The sequence below is a fragment of the Rhagoletis zephyria genome, unplaced genomic scaffold, assembly GCF_001687245.7.
Source record: "Rhagoletis zephyria isolate East Lansing unplaced genomic scaffold, Rhagoletis_zephyria_1.1 Rzeph_scaffold_01580, whole genome shotgun sequence".
NCBI lineage: Eukaryota > Metazoa > Arthropoda > Insecta > Diptera > Tephritidae > Rhagoletis > Rhagoletis zephyria.
The window spans coordinates 62,235-76,458 of NW_016158664.1; the positions used below are offsets into that span (position 1 = coordinate 62,235).

The 14,224-nt window shown below is 37.9% G+C and overlaps 1 protein-coding gene across 1 annotated transcript in view; it reads right to left on the minus strand.

Annotated features, from left to right (window-relative positions):
- The window catches only part of LOC108364517 (protein rhomboid-like), a 65,733-nt gene that overhangs the window by 13,179 nt on the left and 38,330 nt on the right, over positions 1–14,224 (minus strand). The gene's annotated exons all lie outside the window — the stretch shown is intronic.

A 14,224-nucleotide genomic window follows, 5' to 3' on the forward strand; every position in this document is an offset into this window, starting at 1 on the left:
ACAATTGAGCGTTTTTAGGCAAATTCATCGTACATCGACAATTTAAGGGGCGACAAATGAGGTAATGAGAATTTAGTTGGCTATGAAAAATAGTCCCATGGCGGAGCGCTGAACTTCGCAAAAAAAAAAACATATTCCAGAATGCTTCCCAACAAAGCATTAAAACCCCGATCAGCCTAGCTCTGGACTGCTTCGTTGACCTAACTGACCCAATGCAATTTCGAGCTGGGGAGCTCTGAGGAAATGAAAGCTATAATTTGACGTGCGAGGAATAAAAATATATTCCCCGTTATTTTTGTTCATCTCGCTACGTGCTTGGCGTCAGTTTATTATCGTTTTTTTTATAAATATCCTAACTTTGCTGCGTTTCTGAGTTGCTTTGGAATAATTAGCTAGGTATTGGCATCCGGCGGCAATAGAATTGATTACCTGTGCTCAAAAGTAAATGGTTACCTCTCCGAACTTTCTCGCATCTTCACTGCACGAAGTCTAACCCTCCCTCATACGAAATCCTCAGCAACTATATTTACCACCGATACGAAGTCGGTCGGACTACAGCGGAGTTTTCAAGGCAACGGCGTAGCAATTCTGACTGTAAATAACCGAGAAATCCTTGGAATAACATTCGACAGCACTCTTTCTCGGCGTACACAACCGCAATTACCGAGAATGTACAGAGCCGCAACAAAGTCCTCAAATGGTTCCCCGGTAGCAGTTGTGGCAAAGATAAAGAAACATTGTTGACAACATATAAGGCAATTGGCCGGCCGGATCTAAATTATTTATCACCCGTGTGGTCGCCGGGGACCAGTAGGACACAGTGGATGAAGAAACGATTTTATATGGATTTTACTTATGGAAGGTACTTGGCAAATCTATTTACGAGTCCTGATGTGAGCAATATACCCAAAATGAAGGTCCCACCAATTATGTTGTAACTTTAAGACACACCATATTGGCAAGCCTCTACTGTCCAAACATTTAATAATTCCTACACTTAAGACTGGTGCATTGTTCAAGTTTTAGGGACTTGCAGCCAATACCACCAAGACAACCATGGTATTTCTAAGTCAAAAAGCCTTTCGGCAGTCCGTAGACGTGAAATATTCTGGAGTATATCTGGATAGGAAACTGACATGAAAGACTCTTTTAAGAGGAAATATGTATAACGGCAGTATGCCTTGTGATGCTGAATGGCACCTGGAGGTAAACTTCAGGTTATCTTACATGGGCACTAATGCGACAAGGTTTCTATCGCAGGGTTTTGCAATCTCAGAGAAACCAAACCGGATTTTGATTATGCGGATTCCATATTAAAGTAAAGCTGGGAAAACGCATGTACAACATCAGGTATTATCCAGGATTTTCAATTATTTTAGTACTAGGACAGTGCGATCTTCGGGCAAGCGAACTGGCTGATGAGCTCTCGAACTGAATCTGGGACATTGTAGACAAAAGATTTATTCCTCAAGTTGAAGACATGCATTGCGAACGTTGTATCGTCGACAACCAATACTTTTGTCGTGCCTCGAGAATAATTGCAACAAGGGTCATAACTATGTTTTTCCGCCAGCTTTCGCCAATCCAAAACTTCTTTGCCAACGAAAATCCAGATTACATACATACTATATTCCAACTCTGCCAAGATGACTATGAGGCAGAACATGCGGTATAGAAACATTACGAGGTCGGGTCTCATTAAGCCAGAGAAAGTAAGAAACACTTTAAAAAGCTTTCGGGAACAAAATTTTCATTTATTTAAAAATTTTAAGAAAAGGATATTTCACGGAAGAAAGCGCAAAATAAATTTGTATTGGCAATCGTCCGGAACTTGCAGGATTTAGGGTTGCAAAGATAAATAAATCATTTTTTGGCAAAATTTTTCGCTGAATTCAAGTTGCGCTTTGACTCAATCTGAGAAGCGATGACGAAGACAATGGCCATATTTATAGTATAGTTTAATATGACCATCGCTCCCAGAACAGTCGTGTTTACATTACCGGCGCGACCCTTACTCTAATAAAATTTCCCAAAAACTCTTTGCTGTTACAACAACAACAACAAGGTTCATGTTCCGTAATTTTTATTTCTGTAGGTATAGTTCATAATCTAGCCCACTGTTAATGCGTTGCTATATCTAAAAACGAGACAAGAACTTATTCGCCTCCAATGTGTCCATAACAGCAACGAACCGGGTATAAGAAAAAACTATTAAAAAAACACACACACATGGCAACAAAGGCGCGCGTCAGCGTGGAGAAAAACAAAATGTAAAGTTTTGTAAAAAGAATAAAATATAACTTGAAAGGATGGAAACGAGCGCAGGAGCCGACATAGAAAAATGTTTTTGGCAAGCGAAAAGGACTGCAGTAAGTAAGACAATGCACAGACTTATATATTCACAATTGCCGCGATGAGATACAAAGTAGCCTATCTTTAAAAACATTAAAAATTATAAGACAATACTACCAACGGTTTTTATAACACTTTTAGGGTAAATTCAAATAAATTTCATTGCAGTTACCTTTTGATTACTATTACATCATAAGTAATTTAGTCGGGGAATGATCGGGCTATTAGCCGCACCTTTCTAGTTAAGAGTTTTTAGGTCACATCTCTATTTTTTTGCTAAGTTTAGTTAGCGTACTTTGGCTACCATGCCCTCAATTGTGTAAGTAATGTCTAACATATCTGCTGTGAGCACATCCAGTAGTCATAATTGGACGAGTACATTCGGGATTAGTTCCTACCCATACGTTTCGAGACTGTTTTGAAATTTGTACTTTTAGGGTTCTCTAAAATGAAACGCCAGCAACACCACCATGAATTAAATTTAAATTTTATGCTATGTGATCGCATATGTCAAGCTGAGAAATGCATAGAATAGCTCAGAAAATATCAACATATACATATGTGCTTCCCATTGGATGGGTACCATCACAAACTGAACTATTCCTAAACTGTTCTGCAGCCGATACAATTTAATGCAGCCTACATCCATTGTTACTTGGCAAGACTTGTTTTAGCCAAGCATTGTGTTCGAGACCGTCAGCAGTGAGGGGGTTGTCTCAATGCAAACAACGTCATTGCCAAATTTGTATCCTTCAGTGCAATTAAATGTGCTAAAGAGGAGGCGGGGGTAGACGAAGTGTATGTAGTACAAAGTTTTACCATTTTTGAATAAAGAATATTTAGAATATGCTGCTAGTTTGCAAATTTGGCATCTCTACAGCAGTTTTGGTTATTTACGAGCACTTCTAGCACATATACAAATATAAATGGCCTAGGAAATATTTAACCTCAACATAACTCAATTAAATACATACATACATATGTATGTACAGAGTGAAAGATGTTTTCTCATTGTTACTTGGCTAGAAATGGTTGGTTACAGAACAGGTTGGTTCCTTAACACTTCGTTTTTGACCAAATTTTAATCAGTGTTTACACAAAGACAGGGAGCGCCAGTGTCATACCCATGCAAGCTTTTGTGCTGCGCAGTTTCCAGACTGTTGCACTATTAAGGCCACCTCCCTTAGAGCCATTAACTTGGTTTAGAAAATGCTGCACTTCTCCGGGAGCCACATTCCAAACTTTAATGAGAGAGCTTTAAAGTAAATTCTGCTACTAACCTTATTGTCATGATTTTACCCATCTTTTCGAAGACTGGGCTGGTGTAGCACAGCCTATTTTAAGCCTGCGGGATGGTGCCCACAATTGTTGAGTGACCGAACCTAAAATCTATCTTAATGTGAGCCGCATTCAATCTGGTTACGTTGCAACTGACCTGAAAGTTACGATAAAGGTCGGTAGGAAGAAAATTGAATAAAGTTGGCATTGAAATACTTGGGGCAGCGCTTGGTTACCTTTCCAATGTACTTCTAAAAGTAAACGTTTCTAGAGTCGGCCACCATCCGGTGATCCCATAGAAGAGGATTAGTCGGAAAACCGTTGTGTACAGCAGGGAAGTATATGTAATTTCAGACCCCACTGCTGCTTTACAGGCGTAGAGGGAAGTTATGGATTTTCTGGATCGTTCCGTAAGGTTCCGTTTCCTCTATAAACAGTGTAAGGCTCAGACCAATTAGAGAGGGTAGCATAAAAGCTTTATCTTATATTTTCCCGTGCATGGCACCATTTCGATATTGGTGGAATTGAGCTTGAGTCCACTTTCCCTTAACCAGCTATTCTGACAGAGAGTGCTCTGAAAAAGTTCATAAGCTATAAAGTTTCCAAGATAGAAGGGGACTAGGTTAGAATGGCGGCGAAAACCTTAAGCCCCCGTGAGTACAATCCAACGTGGTCGATCAAATTGGCCATGTTGTGGAACTCATATGCTCCTAGCAAGGGCGCTTGAATGATCTGCATCAAAGCTTTAATAAAGTGCCGTATTTTTTTTTAAATTAATGATGTCTTTCATGTAATTTTCGGAAAATTTGTATGCCGTTTTTATGAAGACTTCAGTGATTTTTTAATTTCATAACCAAATTCCATTTCAGAGAAATCACTGTAACATTTTTATCCATATCATTGAGATATTAATTCATTCACATGCCATTATTATTAATTGAAAAATTTTTCTGAAATTTTTGGGACCTGAACGGGTTAGTTTTTGAAAATGCTTAACGCGGACGAATATGCCTTTTATTTTATAACTTCAAAATGTATATTCAACAAGAAAATGCTTTACGAAATTGTATCAAACTGCACTAAAAATTGAATTATATATGTAAGTATTTATAAAAATTCTTTAAAAAAAGATGTATGCAAACTTCTAACATTTATATACATATGTATTTCTATTTTTTGACTAATTTCAAATAGATATTGGCAAAATTTCTAAAATTTATGTTTTTTCATGTATTTCAGACCAATTTCTGGAGAAAAAGTTTAGTGTTTTAATATTTTTTCATGAAAAAAACGCGATTCTGAAGAGTATTTTTTGGCATTGCGACGGACTTGCCTAACAAGGTGCTCTTTCGGAAATTGCATAAATAGAATATGTGCTAATGTATAGTTCTACATACGGCGGGCAGAGAAGTTCTGGACTAAAAAAAAATAAATAGTGATCCAGTAGAGAACTTACCGGTTCGGTTCTTACAAGAACCGAAAAATTGGTACAACGGAAGAACCCAATCTCGATTCCAAAAGACCCGAAAAAAGTAGTTCCCAATGAACCGAAACTCGATTCCAAAAGACCCGAAAACGGATCCTACAGAACCGAAAATCGGCCACGAATGCACTATGGGCAAAAATTGATTGTTTTTGTTTCTTCGGCAAATTTGCTTAGAATTACACGTAGATTTCGCCTATGCTATACGTGCATAGTCAAAAAAATCTCCAATATAAATTAACCCGCCCTAATATAAATACAAGTACTATATATTCCGGTTAGCAAGTGAATATAAAAAAGAACAACCAACATATGTAAATCCGTTTGTAAAATCAATACAATCACGTAGACGGAAATTTGAAAATACTTCCTCAGGATTGCCTACCGGTTTTGGCTTCAACTTTTGCCCCAAAACCACTAACACGCACATACATACATACCTACATACATACATACGTGCATGTGTATGTACTTAAGGATGCACACAAATGTGTCCTGTGCGATACAGCAATTTCCCGGTTGCGTTACCAGTCGTAAAACCGGTAATAGCGGAGCTGTCGCTGTTTACAGGCACACACACAATGGTTGAATGCATCATTAAGGACTTGTAAGTTTAAGCAAACAGGAACAAACGAAAAAATAAACGACGAAGCATTACAAAAAAGGCAAGGAATAATGAAGCAAAGCAAAAAAGTGCACGTAGCAGGGCAAAGGTAAAAAATAAAAATCATAAAAAAGGACATCAAATATTTAGACGTCAATACATATGCATGTGGATTTCTATGTATGTATGTGCGTATGTGCATATGTGCAAACAAGAGGACAGGTGTTTCACTCAGTTGTTGTTTGAACTGGTTTACGTTGCTACCACTTCCACATCCCCCTCCACTACTGCTACGAGTATTTCCACTGTGGCTCGTTCAACCGTTTTCTTATACACAATTTGAAGCGCCTCAATTTACCTTCTCTTGTTTAATTTAGTTTTGTTTTTTCGTATTAAACATTGTTTTCTGCACGTGTCACAAAATATTTGGAAAACTTTTATTTATTTATCGTGTATGTATGTAGGAGTCTTTATCGGCAATGCAACAAACCAAATAACTGCGTCCTGTGCCAACAAGCAAATGTGGTCGACTGAATCATTAGCCCTTTTGCTACTTTATACTTTTACAGTTAGTTTTATCATACAACACACACATATTGTACTTACTTGCATACCTAAAACCACGGCTACCATAATGACCCTCAACCCTGTTTTTTTTTTGGTTTGTTTGTTTGGCTTTTAGTTGTTTTGTGTCAATGGCTGTTGACTTATTCATGAAATCGTTGAATTTTAATACCAAATCGATTAGGTCAATTATAGGGGAAATTGAAAATCGGGAAGGTAGGCACTTGCATAAATTCCTAATGAGAGTTTCATTGCAAATGAGGGTTTGTTACTGTTTTTAGGTCATACCGGTGCTACGACATTGCCGGATCTATTGTGCTTACCCTTAAGTAGTCCCTCACACCTTAGGCTATTTATTTATCAAGTTCGGCACTTTGGAGATTCTTCAACAGAGAAACAATCGTAATTAGTGAACCCGCATGGCTTTAAAACGCCCAAAATTTTTGTTCAAAAACCTACAAACTATTCAAAATATTAGTCCGAATCGTAAGCGAAGCGAGTGCCATATTTCATCTAAATCCGTGTAACCGTTTCTGAGTGAAGGGTGGCCCCGAATTGTGTCGGCTTTAATATCATCAAATTTCAAATCACGCTGTGCCGATAAAAAAGTTCCCACTTCAAAAAAAAAAATTATATTATCACACATCTACAGGACCTTGGTCTTTATGCACTTTGGCCCCTCATATTTGAAATTCGAAAGAAACGTGCAAATCTAATGACCTTCACAAAAAATTCATCTCTTGTTTAATATATACTTAGTTAGATCGGTATGAACTTTCGAAAAGGTGGCAAGCCTTATCAAAGAGATTTTCAAACTTACATATTTTAATATTTCCTAAAACTTGTGGATAAGTTAACTAAATTCGACTTTTCAAGCAAGTGAAAATCCTTTTTAAAAGTATTTTCAAACTAAAATCTTCTTAAATCTCTTTCGTCTAAGATTGTGATACATACATATTTCCATAAAATGAATAATTAAGTTGAATTTGATTTTTCGAGCACGTGGCAATCCTACGAAATAAAGGTCATAAAAAAACCTTTCCAAACCCGTTTCGATTGATATGTATATTTTAGTAATTCGTCTAACTTACTAAATAATTTGAACGGAACTTTTTAAGCAAGCTGGCAACCCTATTCAAGTAAAAGATCTCTTGACACTTTTTCGTTTCACACCCGAATTTTAATTTATTAATAATAATTTATTAATTAATAATTTGTATATAAGTTAATTAAATTCAACTTCTCAAACAGGTGGCATCATAAACATTTAACCTAATTTTTGGAGATAATCATATTTTTCAAAATCCTTTAAAAAACAAACCCTGACGTCATAGAGAAAAACTAAGTACGCAATTTTACTATAATTTACCCACAGTTTCGCGAATATATTAATTTTTTGTGTGTAAAATTTACTGTCGCACGGTGTTATACATAAAAGTAAAATAATACATGTACATTTTCTATGCTTCAATTCATAAAAACCTAAATTGATTGCTTGAAATACACAGAGTGATACAATGTGATTATATGAACATAAAATGCGAAAATGTGAAAAATATTTGAGATTTCACACGCGTACTTCGTGCAAAATTAATTCGTGCCGCACGTTGCGATTGGTGGTTGTATTGTTTTGTTGCTCTTTTCAGCTGATTACATACTTTTATTGCTTACAATAACTACAAATATACTTTTGTACATTAGGCGGGGTCATGAGAAAAGCTTCTAATAAGCCATCGTAACTTCAAAGCTTGATTGGATTTTAACGTCATAAAATGTTTGTCAATGACAGGTCCTATCATGCAGGATAGAGATTTGCTAAGAATTTTGTATGTGGAGATCGATTTTTAAAGGTTCTATTTCATTGAAAAGATTTTTTTTTTAACTATATATCCCTTTAAGATCATGGTCCCTTTAATTACATCCTTCGACTAGTAAAATCCATAACCTCAATTCCACAGGCTGAACGCTAAATCCGCAAAAAGAAGAAAGGTTTATTATAAATTTTTTACGATACTAAATCGACCTGTAGCACTCAAAAATTTATAAATTTTAATGAATTCATGAAGTTAGTCGACTTTGTTTGATTTTAGGAGGTGGAAAGGACTGAATGTTTCACGATGTAAAAATTCTCTTGTAAGTACCTTTAAAACCAGAGACCATAACGGTTATAGCTTTTATTATATAAATTACTTTATATATCTACTAACTACACAGTTAAAAAATGCGCACACGAATATTAAAGTAAACACGAAAATAGTGACTGTCATTACAATTGGAATTACGATTATCCGCTACATTTACTGCGTTAATCAATCTCACTGTCATTACCACCATTGTCTTTATCTACATTTTTATCTCTATATATAACTAGATTTTTATCTTTACCTTTATTTTGATCCTTTATCTTTATCTTTGTGACATACTATGAATTTTCACACTGTTAAAAAAAGTTGATGGTGTTTTCAAGTTTTCTGAAAATTTGTTTAACCTTTTAAAGCAAACGACATACAATAATACGACACCGCTGTGAATATCCTATTTATCTTTCTATCAACAAAGTAGACACATATGTGTATTAAAAACTTGTGAGAAAATCATAGAATTGAACACCTGCTTGGGAACGGTTTTTTTGGATCTGGCATTCGGTTTCCACCCGAATTTTCGTCTGGCTTAAAGGCTTTCTGAGGATTCACCCTAGTCCTCTAATAATCGCCACTTAAGCCCCATCTGTCACCCACTTTCGAGCTCAGTACTAGTCTGGGGATTTTTTCCGGTTTCGGGGTAGTAACAACACTGCGATATCTTTTGCACCATCAAAAATTCTATGGGTCCTAAAGCCACTCCTGGAGGGCTAAAAAGGACGCATCTTGAAATTTCTAGCCTGATTATATATGGTGTAACCAAAATCATTGCCAGCTGTTGGACTACATATAATACGGAGTTTAAATGAGGAGATTTTTAGGCAACTTTTAGTTGAAAGCAAAAATCGCCTGGTGTTAACGGCCTTTCAACTAATCGCTTCCAATGAAGTTGGAGGCAGCCAACTTTTGATTCAACTATTCGCCTTTAAAATTGCTTGAGAAATCGCCTCATGTGAATACCGTTTAAGTCTTATTTTCTGAGCAAAAAATAATTAAAAAATAAACAGTTAATATTGAAATTGGAGTTTTTAAATAAAACTCAAAAAAAAAAAATCAGTTGCCCTGAGGTTAGTTCAAGTAACAAGGAGTATGTTGAATTATTCCTTATGCATGCAGCATTTTTCTTTCAGCATTATTTTTATGAGTTGAAAGTTAAAAAACAATCAATTATTTGCAGTCCCTGTTTAAAACTAGGTGTAATAAAATTATATTTTCCCTCGTATGGGGACCGACCCGGTCTAATGTATACTCATATATGCATGTATGAGGTGCATCAAAATGCATATATGCATACATATATATGTGTTCAGTGAGATATTTTAAAGTTTATCAATTAGCAACGCTTTTCCTTTTTCTTTCTATCTACTTAATTTTCTACAATTTTCCTACATATTTTTAAAAAGTTTTCCCAGCGGTTTCAGCAACAATGGCGTTTGGCGTTTTCTACATATGTTTTTATATATGTACGCATCTACATACATATACATATACATAATAAAAACACATTCATCAGTGCATCTCAACGCGCTCCGCATCACAAGTCACTGGCATCAGCAGCTGTAACAACAATCCAGCAGCAGCAGCAACACAGCAACAGTAATGTGTTAGCGGCAACATAACAGTCGGTTAATAAAATTAAAAAATTTTCATTAAAGAAATTACTCGAAATTAAGCGTATTAAAATATCAAGCAACCAACGAAGTATGCAAGCGGCAAAAGCGCGGCGCGAAGAAGCTGTCTTGGATATTCATCAAACGTAAAATATGCGGAATAAACGCTCCAGTTGAACCGCGACTTTGTTGACATTTATTTTTTTTTTTTTGATGAAGCAATGCGCTGACTCCACGGCTGGATGGCTTGAATGGGTTGGATAGCTGGCGGGCTAGTTGCCGGCTGGGCGTGCATTGTATTCGTATGTGTGTATATAAGCTGGCTGCTGCGTGTGGCATGAAACCAATCAGCGATGTGCCACTTTTGCTACTCGTAGCTGCGACCATGTTGGCAATGTGAACGAACGATGCCAAGTGATAACAGCGACCGATGCCATTCAAGTATTTTGTTGATATGTCGTTTAATACATATTTTTCTTTATAGCGTTACGGTAGATAATGTGCTGATCGCGTTACGTTGACACTGGTAATGATGATGACTGCCATTGCTTCGAATGTTACTATTATTTACTTATTGCTGCTGTTTCACTGAAGGCACGCATTGTTGCATATTTCTACGTGCAGCGCGTGTGCATACATATGTACTTACATGCATACATACATATGTACAAAGATGGGGTATGAGAACGCTCACGGTACCTACGACTTTTTAATTTGTATGTCATCTGAAAACAGATGGTTCCCCTATACAGAACTTTCGGTAACCTAAACTTTTACTCTCGTATTAGGTGAGCCTCCACTGCTCCATTTCTTTTCCTTTTTTCCGAATGATACGGTTTTAACGAGTTATTTTAACCAGGGGCTATAACGGTTATGATCTTTATAATAAACATCACAATTTTATAGTTAAAATTAGATTTCTATATTTCCGATCAAATTCAACCTTTATTTTATCATTATTTCTTCGATAATTTTTATACCCGAGCGCACTTGTGCACAAGGGTATATTAACTTTGTTCGCATAACGGTTGTTTATAACAGCCAAAACGAATCAAGAATCAAGATAGATATGGACAAATATATACATAAATGCTCAGAATGGAAAGAGAAATCGATTAAGCCATGTCTTTCTGTCCGGCCGTCCGTCTGTCCGTGTACACGATAACTCGAGCAAAAATCGAAATTTGGTATCCCGGTTGCCCTTTATCCAAGGTAGGTTGGTATTGAAAATGGGCGAAATCGGACTGCAACCACGCCCATTTCCTATATAACGGTATTTTCGAAAAATGAAAAAACTACAATATTTCAGTAAATATTGGATGCAATAAAAGCAATGCGTTTGAAAATTATACAAATCGGACTAAAATTACTCCCGCTTTCCGTATAACGGTAAATTTCGGAAATACGAAAACTCCGATATTTCAATAACTGAGGACGCTAATTTACTCCAAGTTAATAGTCACAACAATCTCCTAACAATAAATAAGACTGCTATAGACTTTTAGTAATTGGGCGTGGCACCGCCTACTTTATGACTACAAAGGTGTATCTCGATAACCACTTAATCGATCTGTACCTAAATAGGTTCAATTATATCATTAATTCTAAGAAAGTTGAAACGACGATACATGATACTTTCGCCGGGTATATAAAGTTCCGTTTCGCCTGAACTTATACTTCTTTACTTGTTTGTCGTTATTTTTGATTTTTATTTTTCGATCATATTACAATCAGTGTTCCCAATAGAAGAAATTTGTAGGTACAAAAGAGTTTACCAGATCGGTTTCCGAACTACCAAAACTAAAAACCCAACCCTGCTCCGTTTCCCTCCTTCTGTGGAACAACCTCCATGTATTACTTCACGGAGGGGGCGTGGCCTGTTGCCTTTCTATGAAGATGTGCGGAGTTGTTCCGCTTGATATAATTTACAAGTCTTCTGTTGAATCCAGCATGATACTCACAAGGTTATCAACGTTAAATGGCCTCCCCACCTTTATGCTCAATTCCTCCCTTTGGGCTACGATCTACGGACAAGTGCAGTATGGGTCGTCTTCGTCAGTAAATCTGTGCAAGTATGCTTTAAAACAGCCATGTCCGGTTATTATTTGGATCAGATGGAAATCAACCTCTGAATATCTCCTGTCAAGCCATTTGTTTAAGTCTACAAGTCCAGCGACCGTTACTTGTGTGGTCTCAGCGGCCTTGCCACTGCTGCATACACTTCCGACTCACCTTTTCTTTCTCGTACTTATCCGTAGTTGCAACTATTAGACCTTGTATTAGTACTGCTGCCTATGCCTTCTCTGATGTTGTACATTTTTCTAGCTTACCGGGCGTACGATTTCGTCTTCATTTGTGTGGACCAAACTGGCGCTCCATACAACAGAATGCTTCTCAGCACTTTTACACCCAGCAGTCGCGTACTTGCTTAGGACTCCTGGCGTTTAGCATTAGCCTTGACAGCCCCGCTGCAACTTTTTCCGCCTTTCCGTCTGCAATTTTAATATGCGTCTTAAATGTGAGCTTAGTGTCGGAAGGGATGTCTAGACAATTTAGAGTCTCCGTGGAGGTTATTTCGCTGCCGCAATAAGAAGAGAGAGCCCGAAAAATACGTGCGTGCGAAGAGCTTGAGATACTGGCCGATAGGAAGAACGCCCGAAAATTCTACCAGAGGGTTAGGCGACTTACGGAAGGTTTCAAGAACGGGGCAAACTCCTGTAAGAACAACAATGACGACCAGAATATACTTAAATTGTGGAGGGAATACTTTTCCACCCTAGTGAATGGTAGCAACGCGGAAATTAGTGGAGAAGACGAACCCGAACCCCCAGTCGATGGCGACGGAGTCCATGTTCTACCACCTGACTATGACGAGGAACGAATAGCGATAGCGCGCTTGAAGAACAACAAAGTTGCTGGAGCTGACAGCCTGCCAACTGAGCTATTCCAGTATGGCGGCGAGGAGTTGATAAGGTGCATGCATCAACTCTTGTGCAGAATATGGTCAGATGAACGCATGCCCGACGACTGGAATTTAAGTGTGCTCTGCTTAATCCACAAGAAATGTGACCCCGCCATTCGCGCCAACTACCGCGGGATCAGCCTTCTAAGCATAGGTTACAAGGTCTTATCGAGCGTATTGTGTGAAAGACTGAAGCCCACCGTCAATGAACTGATTGGGCCTTATCAGTGTGGCTTTAGACCTGGCAAATCCACCATAGACCAGGTATTCACAATACGCCAAATCTTGGAAAAGACCCGCGAGAAAAGGATCGACACTCACCACCTATTTGTCGACTTTAAANGTACCATCAGCTCCGTAAGAATAAGACCTCTCCGAGCCGTTCGCCACCAAATAGGGCTTCCGACAGGGTGACTCTCTTTCATGAGGCTTCTTGAATCTGATGTTGGAGAAGATAATAAGAGCCGCAGAACTGAACTGCTCATGTACAATACTTTACACGAGCCTACAATTGATGGCGTATGCGGACGACATCGATATTATCGGTAAAAACAAGGGCTACGTCTGTTCTGCCTTCTCGGGATTGGATAGAGAAGCAAAGCGAATGGGTCTGGTGGTGAACGAGGACAAAACGAAGTATCTCCTGTCAGCACACAAACAGTCAGAGCATACGCGTCTTGGCACCCACGTCACTGTTGACNGAGAATAAAAACGAATCGGTCTGGTGGTGAACGAGGACAAAACGAAGAATCTCGTGTCATCACACAAACAGTCAGAGCATACGCGTCTTGGCACCCACGCCACTGTTGACAGTTACAAGTTTGAAAAAGTAGACAACTTCGTTTAATTGGGAACCAGTATTCACACCAATAATAATGTCAGACTTGAAATCCAACGGAGAATCACTCTTGCCAACAAGTGCTACTTTGGGCTGAGTAGGCAATTGAGAAGTACAAGGATCACACTCTATAAGTCATATAAGTTCCTGGGGCAATACATATTCTATATACATAGGTCTAAATATAAGTATCGCTTTCACCACTAGCTAGTAGCTACTTATCAATATTTTTTATGCGTAAACATCTTTACTCGCGGTGTGCGTAAAATGTGCGTTAACCCAGCAGAGAATCTGTAACTGCTGTTGCTGTTGCAAGTGGTGGTAGTATTTGCTAAGAGAACCCCACAATGCAAATATATTTTTTTTTTTGTGATTTAAATCCACAACTTTTC